This window comes from Petaurus breviceps, unplaced genomic scaffold (assembly GCF_028583685.1).
Source record: "Petaurus breviceps papuanus isolate PSGF00001 unplaced genomic scaffold, PetGlider_PUasm1.0 91133, whole genome shotgun sequence".
Classification (NCBI taxonomy): Eukaryota; Metazoa; Chordata; class Mammalia; order Diprotodontia; family Petauridae; genus Petaurus; species Petaurus breviceps.
In genome coordinates this window covers 43,352,482-43,377,390 of record NW_027187419.1, presented here as the reverse complement: position 1 = coordinate 43,377,390, position 24,909 = coordinate 43,352,482, and the positions used below count along the sequence as shown (strand labels likewise).

Here is a 24,909-nt window from a genome sequence, read left to right as displayed (position 1 = left end):
ATATCATTTCTATTGTTAAAGCAGAGAGAAGTGAAGATCACCCATTCTCACATTGTACTTTAATTTCAATAAATAAAATTATAAAGTTTTTAATTGGATTTTGTTTTAAAATTCCTATGATTGTTGACATATTTATGGGTGATCATCCATTAGGCTTTTTATTAAAACACTTCTGTTTATATTTTCTTTTAAAAATAATACAGAGTATGCAATCAAGATAGGCAGTTTTATATTTGTTTAGGACTTTATTCTCTTTTTTTCCTTATACTGCCTTTGAATAACTAAAAGCAGTAGGAGGTAGAGCCAGGGAAAAGATCAAGTGTGCAACGAGATGGGACCATATCAAGATTTACAGACATGGAGATCCTTTATTAGGCATTTCCTTTCTTGGAGAATTTTTCACTTAAACCTTCAATAGTTTTTTTTTTAATTGCTGAACCATTTATATAAAAGCCGAGAGGCAGCAAAGCATAGAGTCTGTCTGCCCTGTGTGACCATGGGCAAATCACTTAACCTCTTAGTGTCTCTGGCAACTGTCCTCACTTAAGTTGGCCATGTATATCAGTGGAGGGAATTCCAATGGAAAGAATTCCCTGCATAGTTGAATATATAACTCTAAGTATTATCCTTATTTTAAAATAATGGTTTAGATATACTCAGTGAGAGAGAGAGGCAGTGATCTTTGGGTTTAAGGCCTGCATGTGACACATATTGTGTTACTAGGGGCAAGTCTCTTAAAACTGTAAGTGGCAAACAGTTTACATTTGGGAGGCACCTGTACCAATGAAATCATAGGTCTAATCCCTGTCCCTATTACTCAGTGACATTCCCCACCAAAACAAAAGAAGCTAAACAAAAAATCCAAAAAACAACCACCCCACTTTATTCAGGTCACATGTATTTTAATTTTCTCGGACTGAAGACTTTTGAGTTATATTCCTTGAATTTTTATTCTATACTGTTAATCCAGTTATGGATAAGAATAGGGAAGGAAATTTAAGTATATTTAGCTAAATTTGATAGAGGCATACAAAATGGGTTCCTTTGGTATCTGTTGCAAATTCAATTCAGTGAGCATTTAATGAATACCTACTATATGCATGCTACTATTTTAAGAGCTGAGCAGTATATGAAGTTGAATAAGACATGTCCACTGCACATTTGGGGTTAATAGTTCAAATAGGAGAAATAAAACATGTAAACAAATTTAATAAGATTTAGAATATCATAAATATATAAAACATGTACCACATACCAGGCACTTTTCTATGACTTGGATACTGCTACTTATAGGCAATGGCATTTGAAATGAATCTTAAAGGAATGGGAAGATTTTCAGCAAGTGGAAAGGGGCAAGGGTGTGGAAGGTGTTCTTTATGAAAGGAGAATATGTAGAAAGGGACACAGAGGTTGGAAATCTTGGGATCGTGTTCATAAACTGGAACAGGACCTGTCAGCTTGAGTGCCAGATACTTGATATGGGAGTAGTAGGATAAGTCTGAAAAAGTAGCTTAGAACTGAATACCAGAGTGCTAAGAAGTTTTGACCTTATTTCATAGGGAGTGGGCAGCAGTTGAATTAGGTAAAGGAGAGGATAGAGATAGGTGATTGGTTAGGAAGTGATTTCATTGTTCCTGTACTATAAGCAATGAGGGTCTGAACTAGAGTGGTGACAAGGGAGGAACTTTTTGTTAACCATTTAAAAAAATTTTTTTGAGTTCCAAATTCTTTCCCACCCTTCAACTCTGCCCCCACCCATTTAGATGGCAAACAGTATGATACCTGTGATATGATACATGTGAAGTCATGTAAAACATTTCCATGTTATCCATTTTACAAAAAAAGCTAGAAAAATAAAGTGAAAAAAATGTGCTTCAAACCACTCAGAGTTCATCAGTTTTTTTTCTCAGGAGGAAGATAGCATTTTTTATCATGAGTTCATCAGTGTAGCTAAGTCTTTCATAGTTGTTCATTGTATAATATTGCTGTTACTATGTACAGTGATCTCTTGGTTCTGCTCACTTCTTTTTGCATACATTCATTTAAATCTTCCCAGGTTTTTCTGAAAACATCCTGCTTGTCATTTATTATTGTATAATTGTATTCCATCACAATCATATACCACATCTTGTTCAGCCATTTCTCAACTGATGGGCATCTAAGGGAGCTACCAAATAAGAACAAAGGATAGTATTCAAAAACTGACTTGTAAAAGAGGAATTTGGAAAAATGAAGAGGTCAGCTAGCTTTTATTAAGCTTGTATTTTTGTGCTAGGCACTATGCTAAATTGCAGGTATACAAAGAAAGGGAAAAAACAACAATTCTTGTTCTCAAGGAACTCAACATGGGAGCAGGGGGAGGCAACATGCAAACAATATGTACAGAATAAGTTGGAGATAGTCTCAGAGGGGAGGCACTAAGATTAAGGAGAACTGGAAAAGATTTCTTTTAGAAGGTGGGACTTGAGCTAATACTGGAAGGAAACCAGGAGGCAGAGATGAGGAAGGAGAGAGGAGGACAACCAGGAAAACAGAAATGCCCAGAGTTGAGAGATGGGAGTGTTTTGAACAAGAACTAGCACTTTTGAACTTGTTCTTATTGGATCAAAGAGTATATAGTGAATATAAGGTATAAGAAGACTGAAAAGTTAGGAAGGGGCCAGGTTATGAAGGTCTTTAAAAGCCAAACAGAATTTTTCTGCTTGATCTTAGAGGCAGCAGGAAACCACTGGAGTTGATTAGATTAGTCAGACTTATTCTTTAGGAAGATCAGTTTGACAGTTGAGTAGAGGATGAATTAGAGTGGGAATAGATTTAAGGCAGGCTGACCAACCAGAGAAGGCTATTTCAGTAGTCTGGGTGTGAGGTAATTCCAAGATATCAAGCCTGTTACAATGATGATGCTACTTAGAAAAGCAGAAGGCAGAAGGCAGATTCAGTTTTTTATAGGAAGATGATGACCAGTTTGGGACATGCTGAGTTTGAGATACCAACAAGACTTTCAGATAAGGATAGTGAGGTTCTGAAGGCACAGATTGTAGTCTACTCTTTCTAGAAGTTTTCAGCAAAGGGGAAAACATTGATTAGTTGCAACAAAGAGCATTGGATTTTTGTTTTGTGTTGAATGGAAAAGACATGAATAAGTTTGTATGGAAAAAAAGTATCAGTTGAAAGATAATACTGAAGATGCGAAAGAAAGCAGTACTCTAGTCACCTTTTTCTTCTTAGTATTGAATTCCTAGATGGCCCTATTGCATTATTATTTTAAAAATCACTTCTTAATTTATAGTTGTCTTTCTAAGTTTGTTTTTATTTTTTTTTAAAGAAAGTGGAGTTCTCCTTCATTTCTTTCCAAATTATTGTCATTTTATGTTTGAATGTTAGGCCTCACTCTGCTAATGAAGCTGTTTCTATTAATGAGATGGTATTTGCAAATAATGAGCTATGGTGGTGAAGTGTAATAAACTTTTCCAAGTACAGAATGAATAATCATCTTTTCCAACATGTTATAACTAAATTTGTTTGGATAAACACTTTTTTTTGAGTTGTATAAAAATATTTTGTGGTCAGATGGCAAAGCATGTTTCTAGTAAATTATCTGATTTGTATGAGTGTTCCTTTAACATACTTTGAAGTTATTTAATCAGAAATTTACCAGCCCAGCTTTACCTTCATGTTACTATTTGGTAAAGTATTAGTATTTTTACTTTTCAACTTTTTTTAATTCTACACAGATGATAGTGATTTTTAACTGTTTTAGAAGTTATGTAGAAAAAGGAGAAATCTCATACTATGTGATTCCCAACAGTGTAAGAAGTTGCAGGAAGTCATATTTTGGCTTAATTACTTAGAACTATTCAGCTTTGTAAAATAATAAGCTTGGCACAACTGGAAGTTTTCAAGTAGAGAATGAATGACCACTTGTCACTGATGTTATGGTTCTCTTTATCTCTTTCATGAAAACATACTTTTTATATGACAGTGTTCCCATGTTCAGTCACAGTTTCCAAAGCAGACTTTGCATGTGTAAAGCTTTTATTTCCTAATTAAGTTTTCTTTTCTCAATTTCCTGTCATCCACATAAAATTTATATATAAGAAAGGCATAGGGAGCTATCAGAAAGGTCTGAATTTGGGGTTTTGTGAAAAGATAAATGAATTTATTATACTGGAGCTTCAAATATTGTAGAGGCCACACTTCCCCTGTTATTGCTCTAGGGGCCATGGTACCTTGTATAATAATATTCACATTTATGAGGCCACAGAAATTTTATGCCTCCTATAAGTCTTACTTTGATTGGATCCATGAGCTCATTAATGTGTGTACTCTTGCCAACAGTCAAATCAAGAAAACATTTATTAAGCCCTTAGATTCTTATATGCCTGCTGCTGAATGAAGATGGAGATAATCTCTACTCTTGCTGCCTGGGTCCACTATTATGAGATTATATTATATTATCACAATTGGGCCCTCACTGTAGCAAGGCAGTCTTTTTATATTTCTCTAATTGACTCAGTATCCCACTCACTATGCAGTGGTTCTTCAAAGAGTATTCTTTTCAAATCTCCCATGGCTTCCTCAGACCCAGCCCTCTTAGCTGAGAAGCTTGCTTCGCACTTCATTGAAATGGCCCTTCAAGACAGTTGCAGTAAGCTCCTCTCTCTCTGTCTCTCTCATAAATTTCACATCATTCAGATGCTTTCCTTTCCTTCCTCCTTCTTTACTTCTGTCTAATAGAGATGGCCCTTCTCCTTGCCAGTGTAAACCCATCTACATATAGAAATGACCCCATTTCATCCCATCTCCTATAGCAAGTTACCCCTTATCCTCCCCATTATCTCTAATCTTTACTTTCTCCCTGAGTACTCGCTGCTTCCCTTTTGCTTACAAAAAATTCTATGTTTTTTCCAGCCTCAACAAAACACTTGACCTATCCATCCCTGCTAACTTTCTTCCCATATCTCTCCTCCCTTTTGTTGCTAACCATCTTTCTGTCCTGTCACTCCTAATTTATCTGCATTCTGGCTTCTGATTTCACTGTTTAATTTACACTATTCAAGGGTTTAAAGTTATGACATTTATTAGCTTTTTCCCCCTCTCCTCTGACAGTACTATTACCCTGGTGCAAGACCTCATCATATAATACCTGGACTATTGCAGTAGGTTTCTGGTCAGTCTCACTGTCCTATATATCTTTCCACTTCAGTCCATCCTCTACTCAACTGTCAAACTGATCTTCCTAAAGAACAAGTCTTACCATGTCCTTTTCTTATCCAGTCAACTCCAGAGGTTTCCTAGAGCCTCTAGGATCAAATATAAAGTCCTGTTTGGCTTTTAAAGACCTTCATAACCTGGCTCCTTCCTACTTTTTCAGTCTTCTTATGCTTTATATTCATCATGTACTCTTTAATCCAATGAGAACAGCCTCCTTGCTGGTCCTTGCACAAGACACTCCTGTCTCCCAACTCTGGCCATTTTTGTTTCCCTGGATGTACCACTCTCTCCTTCCTCATCTCTACCCCTTGGTTTCCCTGGTTTCCTTCAAGTCCCATGTTTTATAAGAAGGCCGGTTCTCCTTAATCTTAATGCTTTCCCTCTAAGACTACCTACAATTAATCATCTGATACATACTTTGGTTGTACATAGTTGTATGCATGTTTTTCCCCTCAGTAGACTATAAGAGCTTTAAGGCAAAATATGGTTATTGTTGAATTTTGAAAAACCCCAACACTTTATATCCCTAGGACTTGGCATAATGACTGGTATATAGTAAGTGCTTAATAAATGCTTTTTTACTGACTGACTGCAAGGTTCCCTGCCAAGTCCTGGGAGTATAAATATAAGCATTATATTATAATGAGGAAAAGGCAACACATAAAAAGATCTGAAAAAAAGTGGAAAGTAAGGAAAGATAGAGGAGTGAAGGAGTGAGAGTGGCTGGCCTTGGCTCTCCATCAAAATGGAGATTCCAAGAGGAACTCTCCAACGGGAGAATAGATGCAGATTGCAACTGATCCATGCCATCTTATATATAACTCTTGTTCATGTTTTCCCCCTAGTCCTCCTCAAGGTGGAGGGCTATTCAGTGTACTGAAAACTTTCCTCTAGATTCCATGTCATTCTGTGGCTACCAGTGGAGCATATGATGTGGTTGTCTCTTGGTTATCTCTTGTTCTCAGTCCATGAAGAAGTTACCTCTTTTTCCAGACTTACCTTTTCCCAAGAATATCTAATAACATCTTTTCCCAATGATATCCTTTTTTCCTTTCCGTTATCTTCTCATGCATAATCCTAACTCCATCCTCAAATTAACCACTTACATGGTTACATGCTTTTTAGTAGGTTAAAACATGGAAAAGCTAAGGTAATTTATAGCTACAAAAGCTATTACATAAGCTATTAGTCTAAGTGGCTTTTTAAGTCCTTGCATAAGTCTTTATTTAAAAATTTGCTTTTTCCTAAGTTGAATTTTTAGAAACTTAGTTCATAGCATCAATTTAGCAACAAGGGAAAGAAACATGTCTTTGACAGTTGCTAAGAGTTACTCTATTTTCACTCATGGTGTTATATAACAGAGCATTAGTCATTCAGTCGTTTACATATTTAAAAAAAGAGAAGTCTGTAGTAATTAGCAATTTTGGGAGAAATCATTTTCAGAAAATACTCAAAATGGAATCCAGATCACCAAAAAAACTTTGTTCAGACATAATCTAAGAGTAATGATTAGAAAGAACTGAAATGTTAATTCTGAATAGCTCTACCATAATTACGAACAATAGGATGTTACCCTGATAGCTTTATGACTTTTAAAAAATATTTTTATTTATTCTGTATGTGATTATGTATTTTTCTTTTTTATGAATTTGAAAGACATAAAGAAATATGACTTTTTCTAAATACAATGAAGAGGAAAGAGGAATATATATGCAAACATGTACCTCTGTTAGATACAGCTTTTTAAAAAGTATTTATTTAGTATAGTAGCCTTTAGTCTGTGTTTTTTAAAATTTGAGTTAGATTTAGTACATGTTTCTTTTATTACCAACTTTACATGAAAACTTAGTCATATTATTCCAAACTGCTATGCTTGAACTTTTTGTCACTACTCATTAATCTAGAAGCTGCTGATTACCACCTTTTTCACCCAATGTTCAGAGCCATAATTAGGATTTTAGTCTCTAGGTCAAATATCACAAACAGGCTCTTTTGTTGGAAGTTGGTAGTGGTGGTAGAAGTGACAAAGCTCCAGAGTACCATAAGACCATTTCTAGGTTATATCCCAGAGTAATTTGGCTGTTTAGTAGTTTCTTGATTAGGTCTTAAAAATCTTGAAAACCCCAAATAGCTTTTGTGTATATGTTCTATTTATTATTTGCCATGTTATAAATAAAAATAAAATAAAAATATTAAGTCATTTAAAAATAATAAACTCATTACCATAGATAATTTTTTAATGAAAAATAACTCACTGTCCCGCAAAGTCCCCTAGTGATCAGAGTTGCATTGTTTTATATATATATATTTGTAAATCTCTTTAATGTCTGACTTAATAGAACATAAGTGGATTCTCATATCTCATACTTCTTCAGTCTGTTGCAATATTGTTTTCATTGAAGTATATGAAGAAAATCTAGCTTCATATAGATATATAGTATAAAGGGAGGAGTACTTTAATAGGCAAATAATGTCTTAGTATTATTATGAAAAAAGTCTTGACCTTGAGGACCCCTAAAAGGATCTCAGGAACCGCCTGATATTGGAGACTGCTTTAAGAGATGGGTTACAACAGCCCTACTGAGTAGAGAACCCTAGTTTCCTGATTCAGGACAAACAATCAGAGAGAAGTTCTCTTCAGTTCTCCTAGGTATTTTCTGGTCAACCCCTACATTGATTGAGAAAGTTTAAACAACTGAGTATCTCAAAGGAAAGAAAATTCCCAGGGATAGGGGAAGTGCTAAGAATCTGTGTTTGCTAGCTAGCAAGCTCTGTCTTACCCTCCTTTATCTGTTATGTTACCCTTGAAGTACCTTTACTACCCAATACCCCTCTCCAGGATAGATACTGTTGAGGTGAACCAGTAAACTCACAGGCTTAAAGACACATTTATCTCTCCCTAAGCAATTAGGTATCTTAAAGGGCCTGGAATCCCTAGGATCCTTGTATCCCCTTTTCTCTTTGAAGGTGGTCAACCACACTTTAAGCTAGGTCCTCTTGCATTATGAGGTTCTAGGCATCATAAAAATTTGAAGAGCTGGGGAGAGCAGATCTTGGAGAAGAGAGCATTGAAGTATTGAGGCAGAGGAAGTACCAAAGGCTTTCTATTCTGCTGCAGGCTTTAGACTACACCTTATTTAAGGCACTGAGTGATGCCAGACAGCAAGAACGTGTACTGTCAGCACTGAGGACTAGATCACTGGGCAGGGAGTCTGACTTAAATTAAAATTGGACCTACCTTACTACCCTTAGTTCCAGCCAGAGCTTGAGTTCCATCACTTTAATCTCTGCCTAAGGAACCCTGGAAAACAATCAAGATCAGTGACCTTCTAGGCAACACCCATCCTGCATTCTACTCTTTCCATGTCCCAGTACCAAATTGTGCTCTTACCCCACCATCATAACCTGCCTCTGCCTTCTTCCTTTTAGGAATATCACAAAATTCCCAGCCTGTGGTGAAGCAATAATTCCCCCTGTCCTAGTAATAGCTATTATTGGTGCATATAACTTTTTCACTGATAACTGTCTCAGTCTAAAAAAAGATTGTCATAGAATTATACAACTTTTAGATTCCAAGAGATAAAAACAAATCCATTATTCAATTCACTAAGCCCTTATACTAGTACCTTATGCCAGATATTGTGCTGGGCACTGGGGATATGAAGACCAACCTACCTCCCCCCCCCCCCCAAGAAAAAAGAAAAAAAAAAAAAAAAGGAGTGTTTTTTTTTTAACAAGGGGAATTTTCATTCTTGTAGTTATCTCCCTATTTCCATTGTGACTCCTTAATTCTGGTGTTTTTTTTTCTCTAAAAGTGAAGAGAGACCTCTACCCAGGATTACTCTAGAAATTAAACTTTAAAGTGAATATGTATCCTTTGACCAGACTATGTTTCCTACTTTGAGATGTGGAGTTAAGTTCTTTTTGCTGAACACTGCTCATTTTGTGTAGTAAAGGTGTTTTGTTTGCATTCCAGATTACATTCTTCTGGTAGAGTATAATACTTTGCTGAAAAAAAAAAACTAAAGTTATATTAAATTGGCAACTGATTTATTTCGAATTTATATGTGGCAGATTAATCCCCATAAAGACCCTAAAGTTTTTTTTCTCAGATTTGATTGAAAAAGTACTTTTTGAACATCATGAGGCTCTATAGTATATTATTCTCATAATTGATTCTGAATTCTGGTGAGGTTTAAAAAAAATATCCTTGATTTTTAAAATGTCATTTTCATTCATTTATTTTGTACCCCTTAGATGTCTGCCAATATAAAAATCTTTTATAGGCCAAGATAATACTACTGACCCATTAGTATAGCATAACTATTTTGATTATTTCATTTAGTTGTCACAAATTTAACACTGTCTACAGCCATACTCTCTTATCCAAACCCTCTGATGATCAATTTTTCAAAGGACTATTCTATATAATCTTGGAGCATGATAAATCAACTTGGCCCCCAAAGAGATGAAACTCATTATCTTTGCTTCATTGATATTGTCATTTTACCTAAAGTATTCCCAGCTCTGACATATACTAGTTTTGTGAAGATGAGCAGATCAGTTCATCTCTCTGAGCCTCAGTTTCCTCATCTGCAAAATGGTGATACAACATCTGTAGAAACTAATTTATGTAGCTGCTGTAAGATTCAGATTGAGAGAATGTGTGTAAAATACTTAGCAGAACTTAAAATTCACTATTTGAATGGATTTGTGATGGATCCTACTACTAGGGATGCAGATGAAAACTCATGCATGCTTTTTCATCCTTTAACTCTTGTAAATATCCTTCCGTCAGTACCTCAATGGGGCCACTCCTCTAGATTTCTTTCTGTTATGGGTATACCAAAGGCATTCACTGTCCCCTGGTTTACTCTCAGTCTTGACTCTTAATGATCTCATCTTTTTTCCCAGGGATATATATCTCTTATGACCTCCTTTTGACCTTTTTGGTTTTAAGGTACATTTACTCTCCTAAAAATTATCGAGTACCCCAAAGTTATTGTTTATGTGTTGCTCTTCAGTTGTTTGTCATATCCTTCATGACCTCATTTAGGGTTTTCTTGGCAAAGATATAGGAGTGCTTTGCCATTTCTTTCTCCAGTTCATTTTACAGATGAGGAACTGAGACAAACAGGATTAAGTCTTCCTAACTGGTGGACCAACTCTCTATACCCTGTGCTACCAAGGTGCCTGTTTTATTTATGTAGATAATATCTTAGCTAAGGTCTTGGGGATCCTCAGGGAATCTGATGTCTTTTAAACCATTTCTTTGACTCAGTTCTAGATTTGTTTTTAACCTTCTTATACCACCTATGGGTCTTTCCATTGTTTTTTTGAGTAACTCAAATATTATTTTGTGGATACTGTTTAATTACGTGTATCCAGGAATACTAGTTCAGAAGTGAAATGACTTGACTATGGTCATAAAGTTAGCATGTATTATTATAGTACATGGTATCTACTCTTATCTTGAACTGAATAAACGTAAGGTAAAGAAATGATCAAGAAATGTGAGAGAAGAGTTCCTAAGAGTATTGTAGGTGTGTTTTGAGCAGAATCATAAAAGAAGACTTGTCAGAATGGAAGCAGAAGATATTTCAGTCATTTTAAAAACAGTATTAGCATAGTCATAAAAATAGTTTGTAAAGGTTGTTAATATTAGGCTGAGATTTTTAGATTTTTTTTTAACATAGAGATGAGTAGTATGTAGGTTTTAAGTCCCTTTGATCTAATTAAATGAGCTAAGGATTTAGGGTTCTAGTCTTTGCTCTGCCCTTGACTAGTTTAGCAGGGGGTGTGTGTGTGTGTGTGTGTGTGTGTGTGTGTGTGTGTGTGATAGGCTGGAGAGCATTCTGTAGAAGACATCAAGTAGCATAGAACTCATGGTTATTAATTCCTTAGCTAATTGGAGAAGAAAAGACTTAGGGGAAACATATCTATCTTCACATATTTGAAAGGCTGTCACTTAAAAAGAATTAGACTTGTTCTGATTGTTCCAAAGGTTGAGTAGGAATAAGACTGATGAAGCAAGGCAAATTTTGATACGGTTAAAAAAAATAAAACCTTCTTTACAATCTGAACTCTTCAAACATAGAATGGTATGCCTTGGGGAAGGTTCCCCTCATTCAAGGTCTTCAAAAGCAAGCTGAATGAGAATTCTTTGGAATTAAAGAATTTTAGGTTGTATTAAATAACCACTTCAGTCCCATTGATTTGTGAAACACTGATTCTTTAACTAGGTGATCCCTAAAGTCATTTCCGGTTCTAAAATTCATTATCATTAAGATTCATTATCAGGAAATAATAGCAAGTATGAATTTTGGAAATAATGTAAATTTGTGGTAATTCATGTATGGCAGGCATGAATTGATTTTTCTCCTCCAAAAAGACTTAAGTTTTATATTTTGAGAGGAAGAAAAAATAACTCCCCTTAACCTTTGATTTTATCCATTTGTGTTAGCTGAAAAAATTACATTGAAACATAACAGGCAACATAGAATGTAGAGACAGCACCAAACCATGTAATGATTAGCTAAGTACAGTTTGTCATTGTGAGGGGAGTGATATAACAGAGGTCTTAATTCTTAACTGTCTGACAAGTTCTGCAGGTAAAAGGGAGTTGTCTAGTCTAGAAGCATATGCTTTTAAAACTCTAAGCTTTATCCACACCCTAAAATTCCATAAAAATTCTGATACTGTGTTAATGACTACAGAGAATGTAATTAATATGAAAAATACATTCAGTCATCTATATTTATTTTGATTGACCCATTCTTGTAATTTTCCAAAACATTAGGAGGAGATCATACTCCTTTTCCATATAGTATTTGCTTATTATATATAGAATATCAATTTTGGAAATTTTTCTTAGATTTATTTATATAGGCATCCCAAAAGCCTTGGAGCAACTTTAAGCTCTTAAAACTCAAAAACATCAAATACATTATCCTTACCTTAAAGAAGGCAGCTGTGATACTTCGAAGAACTCTGGATTAGGGATCTGGAGACTTGAGTTCAAGTTCTTATTCTGCCATCAACTAGCTGTATGATTTTGGGCAACTTTCCTAGGCTTCAGTTTTTTCTCATCTGCAATTTAGAGGTATGGTGGACTAGATTATCATTGTGGTCCTTTCTTGCCATAAATATAAGATCCTATGACTTTAAATTCCATTTCCTCATTTACAAAATGAAGATTAGACTAGTTATACTATACATTCAATTACATGTAAGAACACTAATTCTCCTAATGTTTATAATATTTCTCATATTGGTCTTTCTCACCATAATTCCTAATGTACCTTGTCAGAATCAGAGCAAGTAGTATTCCTGGAAGTCTTCAGATGGAGGCTGGAAAAACATTGACCAGGATGTAGTAGAGGATTCTTGTTCAGATACATATTGGATGACACACCCACTATAGTCCTTTTCAACTCTGAAACTCTGTGATTTTTAAAAATCTAACTAAAACTTTTCTTTTAGAATTTGGTTGATATTAAGATAAGTGCAGTGTAATTCAGATTTGAGAACTTGTCCTTTAGAAACATTAAACTTTCTAGTGTACTATGGTATAAATCATTTACTTAAAAGTGATTGTAAAAATTAGGCAACCTCATGTCATCATGACAGACCATGACAAAATGTTCCCCAAAAGTATAAGGGTACATAATAAGGAGAGGAAAATATAAAAATGGAGAAAAGGTAAAAAGTATAAATGCACATGAAACTTTGGGTAGCTGGAAAAGGAACACATACTATAAAAATTCTTTTTAAAGATAATAGTAAATTCAAGTGTTATGTAAAAAAAAATTAGACAATGTCACAAAAATTAACTAATGTACAAAAAGGAAACTGCTGATGCTTTCGATATTGAGATTTATTTTCCTTTTATAGTTTTATTTGAAATTAAGTTCTATGTATTGGCATTGTCCCAGAATTGTCTTCCTGACTCTAGCCCCAGTGCTCTCTCCACTAAGCCACCTAGCTGCTTTTAGAACTCAGGCTGACCTCCACCCTCTTATATGGCATTGCAGTAGGGAGTTAGTTCACTTCCATTATTTCCTATTCTTAATGTATAAAAATATTATTTAAAATAAATGTAATGTTTTTAATAAAATAGTATAGAATAGAGGGTTCTGAATTTATTGGAATATCTTGGTAGTGCTAGACTGTCAACCTTCAGTAATCTTTGAGACTCTAATCCTGTTTGCTAAAGAACATTGACAAAGTTAATGAGTGGCAAGGTTAATTGGAATCTAGATCTTCTAAAATTTTGTTTACATCAGCAGTTCTCAGGATTTCTGAGAAATGCAGCTTCAACTGTGTGCAAGTGAAGCAGAATGTGTTTCACTTAGATAAGTAGGAGAGATGAAAACATTTTCTCAATTTCCTTCTCAAAATATATGTATCTGGAGAGGGTAGAAAAGGCAGAGAGGAAGGATGAGTACTAGTCCTTAATCCTGTTGTTTGATCCTTGTATGAAATTCACTCATGCTAATATTTTTCGCCTTAATATTTTTTCTTGAAATTAGAATTGTGTATTTTTCTTTCTCCATTTTCAGAGTTTCAAAATCTAGTCTAGTAAACTAAATTTACTTTGTATTTTGGAAACTATGAAAAAAGTGTTTCTAAATCAAGTTCTGATGAACCAATACAGGTGGCATTCTAGTCTTTATGTGCCGATATATAGAGATGGTGACTCATGCCTGGACTATTGCAGGAGCCTCCTGCTTTGTCTGCCTGCATCAAGTCTCTCCCCACTCTAGTCCATCTTCCACTGACCTTGATTTTCCTAAAGCACACGTCCAACCATATAAACCCTTTATTCAGTCAACTCATGTGGATCCTTGTTACTTTTATGATGAAATACAAAATCTTCTGTTTGTTGTTCAAAGCCCTTCATGACCTGGCCCTTTCTGCCTTTCCCCACATATTCTTTGATTCAGTGACAACTGACCTACTTGCTGTTTCTTACACAAAGACATTCTCTCCACCACATGCATTTTCATTGATCATCTCCAATTTCTAGAATTCTTTGCCTTCTGCCGTCCTCAACTTCCTTCAGTTTTCAATTAAAATCCTATTTTCAACAAGAAGTCTTTTTCTACAAGTGTTGCATTGGTTTCAAGCCTTGGAAGTGCCTGTACCAGTAGCAATGGCAGCACTGGGACCAGGCAGCACAGAGGGACATTAAGGGACATTAACACCTGGTCACAAAGAAATTTCAGGGTACCCAGTGTTAGCAGTGGGCACAGAATTAGGAGCCATTTGACAACTCTGTTACCCATTATCCAGTTCTAGGATGGAGAGGAATGGTTGCAGTCATGAGAGAGCAGGGGCTCTACCTATGTAAGGACCCAAGTACAGACGAAGAGGAAAGTCTTCCCAGATCACACCATTTTCAAAGCATTAAAAACATGGACCCACTGAGTTGTAAAACCATTAGAAGCTCATAAAAGACAGAAATTTAGGTTGCATATCCCACCCTCTATCCCCAGAGATGAACAGAGCCCAGCTCCAAAGTTCAAAATCAATAAATGGGTTAAAAATTGAGTAAACAACAAAAAAAAAAGAACCCAGCTATAAAAAGCTACTGTGATGACAGAGAATTTCAAGACACAAGCTCAGAAAACACTGACTTGCTAACATTTTCAAGAAAAGCCTCAAAGAAATGTGCAGACTGGACACAAGCCCAACAAGAATTCCCAAGAAGAGCTAAAAAGTTTTTTTTTTTCTTGTTTGGTATTTTATTTTCCCCTAGTTACATATAAAAACAATTTTTAACATTCATTTTTAAGATTTTGAGTTCCAAATTCTCTTCCTCCCCCACCTCAGTCGCCCTCATTAGGAAGGCAAGCAATTCAATATAGATCATACATGTATAGTCACATAAAACATTTCCATCATAGTCATGTTGTGAAACATAGACACCCCCCCAACCAAACAAAAACCTTAAGAAAAATAAAGAAAGCAAATAATAATATGTTGCAATCTTTATTTAGATACCTTCAGTGGGATGGATAGCATTTTTCATCATAAGTCCTTCAGAGTTGTCTTGAATCATTTTATTGCAGAGCATAGCTAAGTCATTCATAGCTGATCATCTTACAATATTCCTATTACTTTGTACATAGTACATTTCACTTTGCATCAGTTCATGTAAGTCTTTCCAGGTTTTTCTGAGAGCATATTTCTTTTTTCTTAAAGCAAAATAGTATTCCAGCATAATCACATATGACAGTTTGTTCAGCCATTCCCCAGTGGATGAGCATCCCCTCAATTTCCAATTATTTGCCCCCAGAAAAGATCTGCTATAAATATTTTTTACATGTAGGTCCTTTTCCTTTTTTGTTTTTTTATCTTTTTTGGGATCTAGATGTAGTAGCAGTATTGCTAGGTCAAAGGGTATATGTATGGTTTTATAACCCTTTGGGAATAGTTCCAAATTACTCTCCAGAATGGTTAGATCAGTTCACAGCTCCACCAACAGTATATTGTCTCACTTTTTCCCACATTCCCTCCAACAGTTGTCATTTTTTTTTTCCAATCTATTAGCCAGTCTCATAGGTATGGCGTAGTACCTCAGAATTGTTTAATTTGCATTTCTGCAATCAGTAGCGAGGTAGAGCTTTTTTTCATATGGCTATAGAGAGCTTTGATTACTTCATCTGAAAAGTGTTCATATCTTTTGATCATTCATCAATTGGGAGTAGCTCTTTTTTTAAAAAAAAATTTGACTAAGTTCTCTATATGTTTGAGAAATGAGGCTTTTATCAGAGAAACCTGCATTAAAATTTTTTTCACAATTACTATTGCTCACTCTGTTTCTCTCTATCCTATTCCTGCTGCCACCTGTTCATTGTTTTCTTGCTCCTTTCACCCTGACCCTCCTCAAAAATGTTTTGCTTCTAACTACCCCCTCTCCAATCTGCCCTCCCTTCTCTTATCCCCTTCCTCTCTTATTTTCCTGTAGGGCAAGAGTGAGCTTTTGTACTTCCTTTTCCATTTAGTCAATTCTACTTTTTAAGGCTTTTTTTTTCCTTCAGTGAATTTGTTTGCCTCTTTTCCCGTTTGGCCAATTCTACTTTTTAAAGCATCCTTCTCATTGAATTTTTGTATCTCTTTTATATTCTTCAATATTTTTTGGCATCTCTTTTACCTAGCTGTTGATTTATTTCTCATGATTTTTTGCATCTCATTTCTCTTCCCAATTTTTCTTCTACCACTCTTCCTTGATTTTCAAAATCCTTTTTGAGTTCTTTTAATGGCTGAGACCAAATTCATATTTTTCTTGTAGGCCTTGAATGGAGAAATTTTGACTTTGTTTTCTTTTTCTGAGTGAATATCTTGATTTTCCTTGTAACCAGAGTAACTTGTCTATTGCCAGAATTTTTTTTTCAGTTATTTGCTCATGTGCCCAGCATGTTACTTGACTTTTAACTCTTTGTTAATGGAGTGCTCTACTTCCAGGGTGGAGGGTGCACTGTCTCAAACTTCAGGGGTTTTGTGCAGACATTTTCAGAGATATTTCAAGGGACCTGTAAATTTTTAGTTCTTCTAGGGTGGTATGACCTAAAGAGAGGTGTTTTCTACTCTCCTGGCCTGTGCTCTGGTTAATGAGTGACCACAAGCACTCCTTTCTGCCCTGGAACTATGAGGAGGATTCCCCACTCCACTGTGGTTATAAGCTCTGTTGTGCTAGTGCACCTCCTTGCCCTGGGATTGCCACTCAGGACTATGACCTAGATCCACACATGGGCAAAGCATCAGAGTCTTGCCTCAGTACTGTCAAAGAAACACTTGCAATCTCTTTCTAACCAATTGTTCAACCCCTTACAGTCTGTAGACTGAGAGTTCCAGAAGAAGCTGCTGATTCACTGACTCCCAGGGCCTGCTTCTGGTTTGCTGGGGCCAGGGCTGTGCTGGTGCAGTCTGCTGTACTGTGCTCCACTCTCATCCTGGTGCAACAGATCTTTCCTACTGACCTTCTGAGTTGTCTTGGGCTGGAAAATTGTTTCACTCCTTTTTGTGGGTTCTGCTTCTCTAGAATTTGTTTAGAGCCATTATTTAAAGGAATTTATAGGATTTGTGGGGAGAGCTTAGGCAGGTCCCTGCCTTTATTCCACCATCTTGGCTCTGCCTCTAAAATTCATTTTTAAAGGAGCTCCCTCCCCCAAATGACTTCAATGTTGGGTAGGTGGCACAGTGAATAGAGCACTGGTCCTGGTAGTCAGGAGGACCTGAGTTCAAAACCAGCCTCAAGACAGTTAACACAAAAAACTAGCCATGCCACCTTGGGTAAGTCACTTAACCCCAGTTGCACTACCTCCCCCCTCCAAAAAGCAAAAAAACAAAAAAAAAAGACTTCAAAAATTAAATAAGAGCAGTAAAGGAAAAGAATTGGAAAGTAAATGAGAGCAATGTAAGAAAATTATGCAAAGAAAATTAACAGCTTGGTAAAAGAGGCACAAAAATCAGAATTGGTCAAATAGCAAAAGAGATAAAAAATCTCACTGAAGAAAACAACTCTTTGAAAATTAAAATTTGTCAGGTAGAAGCTAATGACTCAATAAGAAAGCAAACTCTAGCACTATATTACTCTTTCATTAATGACTATGTGTGACAAGGTCCTCCTTATTTAAAGGGATGGACTATGATTCCATGAACATTTATTATGTGCCTACTATATAAAGTACTATGCTAGGACTGAGAATAAAAAGAAGAAAAAACCCAAAATTCTTGATCTGAGAAAGCTTATATTCTATAGTAAGTGTCAAGACATGTCCAAAACAAATATAGTACAAAGTGTGGGTAATAAGGCAAAAGAAAGAAAAGGTTGAAGCCAGATTGTGGGGAATTTTATATTTCAGGTTTTGAAGTTTGTATTTTATCCTATAGTAAAAAAAAAAAAATAAGATTCATTAAGGGGTTTTGAGCAGAAGTGACAGGAACTGTTGGGAGAAGCCCTGGATTTAGAATTAGAGCACTTGACTTAAATCCTGGCTCTGTGGCTTAAGAACTGTAGGCAAGTTCTGTGTAACTGTAGGCAACTTGCTTTGACTCTTAGGTCCTCAATTTGATTGTCACAATTTTAGGACTTTGAAGTAGAAGATCTCTTATATCCCTTCCTCCTACAATTCTTCATAGCTTTGTAGACTAGAAAAGTGAAATCTTTAGTATCTCTGTTTATACTATCATCAAGAGTTTGTTGTTGTTTTTTCAGTCAGTTAGTAAGCATTAATTACCTACTATGTGTCTGAGCACTATACAAAGTTTTGGGAATACAAGAAGAAGCAAAAAAAAACCAAAACAAAACCCCAGTAAACAAAACTTATTTTTAAAACCCAGCATGCTCTTAAAGAGCTCACAGGTATGATAAGGGACATAACATGAAAACAAGTATATACAAACAAGATAAATATGGGATAAATTGGGGATAATCTCAGGGAGAAGGCACTAAAGAGTAAGGAATAGTAAAACCTTTTTGCACAAGGTACAACTTTTAACAGAGGCTTAAAGGAAGCCAGGAGGTGGAGATGAGGAGGGAGAACATTCCAAGCCTGAGGGGACAGTCAGGGGAAATGCCTGGAGTGAGAAGATAGAATATTTTGTGCAAGAAACTCTAAGAAGATTAGATTAGTTCACTGAATTACAGAGTACATGAAGAAGAGAAAAGTATAAGAAGGTAGGAGGAAGTCAGGTAATGAAGAGTTTTAAAGTTAAACAGAAACTTTTAAACCTTATCCTGGTGGTAATAAGAAACCACTGAAGCTTATTGAAAACAGGAGTGATATGACAGACTTGCAGTTTAGGAAGATTAATTTGGCTTCTTAAGGTAAGTGAACTGGACAGGAAAAAGCAACCTGAAAGCTGTTGGAAGAGTCCAGATGTGAGATGATGAATCCCTGCAGTAGAAATTAGAAGAAAAGAAGAGGGCAGATGCAATAGTAGAGTCACAGGCAGCCTTGCAGCCAAATGGAAATGGGAAATGAGGAGAGAAAGAAAGATGAATTGTGGATGACACTGATGTTTCTTGCCTGGGTGATATATGGTTATGTTATGTTATATTGTGTTATGTTGTGCTGTGTTGTGTTATATTATACATATTACATTATATTATATTAATTTCTGTCTTCTATTCATTAGTCATTTGGAAATGTGAGATTGGGATCTGTAGAGAGATAAAACATAGATAGATTTTTCAACTTTTCCAGTGTGGTGGGTATGAGATATAATCTCAGAGTTGCTTTAAATTGCATTTCTCTAATTTCTTGTGATTTAGAAAATCTTTTTTTTTCATATAGCTCTTAATAACTTGGATTTCTTGCTTTGAAAACTGCCCACTTATATCCTTTGATGATTTTCAATTAATGTTGACAAATGGCCTGTTCTTATAAATTTGAATCAATTCCATATTATATTCTCAATGAGGATTTTATCATAAGAGAAACTTCCACAGTTTTCCCCCCAATTAATTAATTTTACCTGCATTGATTGTACAAAGTTTAAAAATTTTCATATCATCAAAATTGTCTTTTGTATCCTGTGATATTCTCTATCCCTTTTTTGTTCTTGAATTCCTCTCCATAGATCTTAAAGGCAATTCCTTTTCTCTTACTTTGTTTATGGTATGACCTTTTATGTCTAAGTCATGTTGCAACTTATCTGGATATTATACAGAGTGAAATATTGGTCTATACCTAGTTTGTGTTAGACTGCTTTCCAGTTTTCCCAAGCAGTTTCTATTGATCATTGAGCTCATACTTTAGTAGCTGGGATATTGGAATTTTTCATACAATATGTGACTAGTCTAGTTTGCTTCTATATGTTGTGTACCTAATCTGCTTCACTGGTGCCAAATTGTTTTGAAGATTACACTTTGTAGTAGTTTGAGATCTGATACTTCTGAACACCTTTCCTTTTCATTTTTTTCACTATTTCCATTGAAATTTTTCACCTTTTGTTTCTTCAAATGAATTTCATTTTTTTTCTCCCTAGCTCTAATCCTTTGGTAGTTTTATTATTTTAAGTTAATTTAGTCAATTAAGTTAATTTAGATACATTGTATTAAAAAAAAAAACTATACTGGCTTAGACTATCCATAAGCAAGGCTTATTAGTTAGAGTGCCGGCCCTTGAGTCAGGAGGATCCAAGTTCAAATCAAGCATCAGACACTTGCTAGCTGTATGACCCTGGACAAGTTACTTAACCTTGTTTAACCTCAATTTCTTCTCTGTAGAATGAGCTGGAAAAGGAAATAGCAAATCACTCCAGCATCCTTGTGACAAAAAACAAAAACAAAAACCCAGATGGGGTCATAAAGAGTTGGGAGTGACTGAATTGACTGAACAACAGTCTTTATTTCTATAATGGGTATTTTATAAGTGTACTAATATAATTTCAATGTGTTTCTTGGTAGTTAGACTTCCAAATACTTTTAACTTTTTTTAGTTAATTTAAATGGCATCTCTCCTTCTGCTGGGTTTTGTTGATAACATACAAAAACATTTATAATTTCTATATGTTTATTTTCTTCATTTTTGCTGAAGTTATTAATATTTTAATGAATTGTTAGTTGATTCTCTGGAGTCAGAAAAGGAATAGTTTTATTTCGTCTCTGCAGATGTTTTATTTCCTCAATATCCTTTTCTTGCTTTATTGCTACAGCTCTCATTTCTAGTACTACATAAAGTAATAATTGTAGTAATGGACATCCTTGCTTTTCCCTGATTTTATGGGAAAGGCTTCTCTAAGATTATTTCTGTTGTTTAAGTTGGCTTTCAATTTAAGATGAATATTCGTTTTCATGTTAAGGGAAGATGTGTTTTCTAGCTTTTTAAAAATGGAAATGGATGTTGTACTTTATCAAAAGCTTTTTCTACATATTGACATAATCATATTATTTTTTTCTTGTTACTAATATTTTACATAATGTTGTTACTTGTAAAATATTGAATCAGCCTTCCATTTCCGGTATAATGATCTTACCTGATCATTCTGTATTATTTTGATGTGATACTATATAGCCTTTTGCCAGTATTTTATTTAAAATTTTGCATCAGCTTTCATTAGGAATATATCTATTGAGTTTTCTTTTCTTTTTGGAGGGCAGTTGGGGTTAAGTGACTTGCCCAAGGTCACACGGCTAGTTTTTGTGTTAAGTGTCTGAGGCCGGATTTGAACTCAGGTCCTCCTGACTCCAGGGCCGGTGCTCTATTTACTGCTCCACCTAGCTGCCCCTTGAGTTTTCTTTTCATCTCTGTTTTGTACCATAGAAAGAATTTAGTAGGGATCTTTCTTTTCCTACTTTTTCATATACTTTATGTAATACTAAAATTATTATTCTTTGAATTTATAATAAAATCCAGTTATAAATTCATTTAATCCTATAGGTCTTTTTCTCCCATTTTGGGAGTTCGTTTTTGACTTAGTTTTCTTTGGCTGATACTGGATTATTCATTGAGTTATAGATTGGGTTATAAAATTCTCTATTTCTTGTTCTGTTAAGCCAGGAAATTTTGGGGATTTTTCCCCTTAATATTTTTTTCCAATTTCAGGTAAAGATAGTTTTCAACATTCATTTTAGTAAAATTTTGAGTTTCAAATTTTTTTCCCCTTCCTTCCTTCCCTTCACCCTCCCCCAAACATGAATCAATCTGAGATAGATTATACATGTACAGTCATATTAAATGTATGTCCACATTAGTCATGTTATGAGAGAAAACAGAACAAAAGGGAAAAATCACATGTAAGAAAAAAATATTAAAAATTGAACACAGTATGCTTCTATCTGCATTTAGACTTTGTAGTTCTTTCTCTGGGTGTGGTTAGTATTTTCCATAACAATTTTTTTGCAATTGTCTTAGATCATTGTATTGTTGAGAAGAGCTAAGTCTATCATAGTTCATCACCATATAGTGCTGCTCATACTGTTTACTATATTCTCCTGTATCTGCTCACTTCACTCAGCATTAAGTCTTTTCAGGTTTTTCTGAAATCAGCCTGATCATCATTTCTTATAGAAGAGTAGTATCCCATTACATTTATATGTTGCAGTTTGTTTAGCCATTCTCCAATTGACAGGCATCCCCTCGATTTCCAAGTCTTTACCACCACAAAAAAAAGCTAGTATATTTTTGTATATGTGGGTCCTTCACCATTTTTTATGAGCTCTTTGGAATACAGACATAGTAGTGTCATTGCTGTAACAAAGTATGCATAGTTTGGTAGGGCTTTGGACATAGTTCCAGATTGCTTTCCAGAATGGTTGGATCAGTTCACAACTCCACCAGCAATGCACTAGAGTTCCCATTTTTCTACATCTTCTCCAACATTTATCATTTTCCTCTTCTGTCATATTAGCTAATCTAATAGGTGTGAGGTGGTACCTCAGAATTATTTTAATTTTTCTAATCAATAGTGATTTAAAGCATTTTTTCATATGACTATAGATAGCTTTAATTTATTCATATAAAATCAGCCTGTTCATATCCTTTGATCATTTATTAATTGGGGGGATGACTTATATTATTATAAATCTGATTCATTTTTCTACATAGATTAGAAATGAGGCCTTTATAAGAAAAACTGGCTGTAAAAATTGTTCCCCCTTTCTGCTTTCCTTCTAATCTTGGTCACATTGGTTGTGTTTGTGTAAAACTTTTTAATTTAATGTTATTAATATTATCCATTTTGCATTTCATAATGTTGTCTATTTCTTGTTTGGTCATAAATTCTTCCCTTCTCCATAGGTAAACTATTCTTTTCTCTCCTAAGTTGCTTATACTATCATCCCTCATGTTAAATCGTGTTGATTTTACCTTTGTATAGCTTGTTGATCTGTGCCTAGTTTCTACCATACTGTTTTCCAGTTCTCACAGCAGTTTTTGTCAAATAGTGAATTCATGTCCCAGAAGATGGAGTCTTGGGGTTTATCAAACAGTACAGTACTATAGTCAGTGACTGTTGTATATTGTGTACCTAACCTATTCCACTGATCCTACCACTCTTTTTCTTAGCCAGTATTAACTAGTTTTGATAATTGCTGCTTTATAATAGAGTTTTAGATATGTTATGAATAGGCAGGAATTTATGTTTTTTATCATTATATATCTATTTCATTTAACTTGTCAAGATAATGGTAAAGATGTAATTGGGCAAAATAGTTCCCTCGTTTTCTAATTTGTCGTGAATTATTTTTATTTTTGATACTGATGATTTAGTTTTTTCTCATTTTAAAATAAAATTAGCTAATCTCTCCCCACCCCCAAAATCTAGCTCCTTATTTTCATTCTATATTTTTTAAATTTTTATTTTTTTTTGGAGGGCAATAGGGGTTAAGTGACTTGCCCAAGGTCACACAGCTGGTTTTTGTGTTAAATGTCTGAAGCCGGATTTGAACTGGGGTCCTCTTGATTCCAGGGCCTCTATTCACTGTGCCACCTAGTCATCCCCAACTATATTTTTTTCTATAAATTTTGTTCATACTTTTTTTGATTTTCATAATTTCCATCTTGGGGTTTAATTTTTAAAAGAAAATCCATTTTTTAGGTTTTTAGTTCCATGTTTATTTAATTGATTTGTACTGTGCTCTTTTGTTAATGAAAAAATTTTAAAATATAAAATTTCTCCTGTAAACTGCTTTTGTTATATTCAAATTTTTTATTATTTATTAGCTTTAATGAAATTATCTTTTGTTTTTGTACTTTGTTCTTTGACCCACCAATTCTTTAGGATTAAGCTTATTTAGCCTCCAGTTCAACTACTTTCTTCAGTGGCTTCTTCTTTCTTCTTCGTTCTTCACATTGTGGTCATTAAAAATATGGCTAATATGTCTTCTTTTCTCCACTTTAGGTGAGATTCTTTATGCCCTAACGTATAATCTGTTTTTGTAAAGGTGTCATTCATACTTAAGAATATGTACACTCCTTTCTATTCCCATTTAGTAATCATCATATGTAAAATATGTGTGTGAATATATACACATACACACGTGTGTCTATGTGCATGTATTCTATCTTTTCAAAAATTCTGTTCTGGTCTTCACCTTTTTTTTAGTTTTTATTCTTGTTGTTTGGTCTAGGTTTAAAAATGAGTATTCTGGTCTTCTCATATAACAATATTACTGTCTATTTCTTCCTGTAACTCATTTAACTTTTAATTTTGGTGTTTGTTTTTATTTTTAATTGGTCACTGAACCATCGTCACGATGGAACTGCAAAAGCAATTTACGTGCTTGATCATAATTCTGATTGGCACATATGCTTTATCTTGCTCCATTTTTATGACCCGAATTTGCTAACTCTTCATTAGGCAGCCCCATTGCCCTCCACTTATAGAGGCTCAACATATTGGTATCAGACTTAATGTGTGTGTATACTATATATACATATATGTATGTATGTATGCATGTGTGTGTGTGTATATGTATATGTGTTGTGTACACACACACACACAATTGGTTTTAACACTACTGTACATCAGAACTTCTGAACTTAAGTAATCCACCTGAGCATTCTCCAGTAGCAGGAGTTATAAGCATGTGCCACTCTTTGCCTCACTTAAATATTTAGATGCTAGGATTTACTCATTCTTCTTAGCTTCCCAAATTTGTACTTTTAGTGCTAGGCTCTTAACACTCCTAGAAAGACTGTCAATTTTGTTGGATCATGATTTTTCTTTTCTAGGGGTGATAGT

The 24,909-nt window shown here is 34.8% G+C and overlaps 1 protein-coding gene and 1 long non-coding RNA gene across 8 annotated transcripts in view; one reads left to right on the top strand and one right to left on the bottom strand.

Annotated features, from left to right (window-relative positions):
• ARHGAP32 (Rho GTPase activating protein 32) overlaps positions 1-24,909 on the top strand; it is a 423,257-nt gene that overhangs the window by 342,307 nt on the left and 56,041 nt on the right. The gene's annotated exons all lie outside the window — the stretch shown is intronic.
• The window catches only part of LOC138154881 (uncharacterized), a 335,411-nt gene continuing 320,720 nt past the window's right edge, over positions 10,219-24,909 (bottom strand). The window contains exon 3 of the long non-coding RNA XR_011166698.1: positions 10,219-24,720. This is a non-coding gene — a long non-coding RNA (uncharacterized lncRNA). The remainder of the gene's footprint in view (positions 24,721-24,909) is intronic.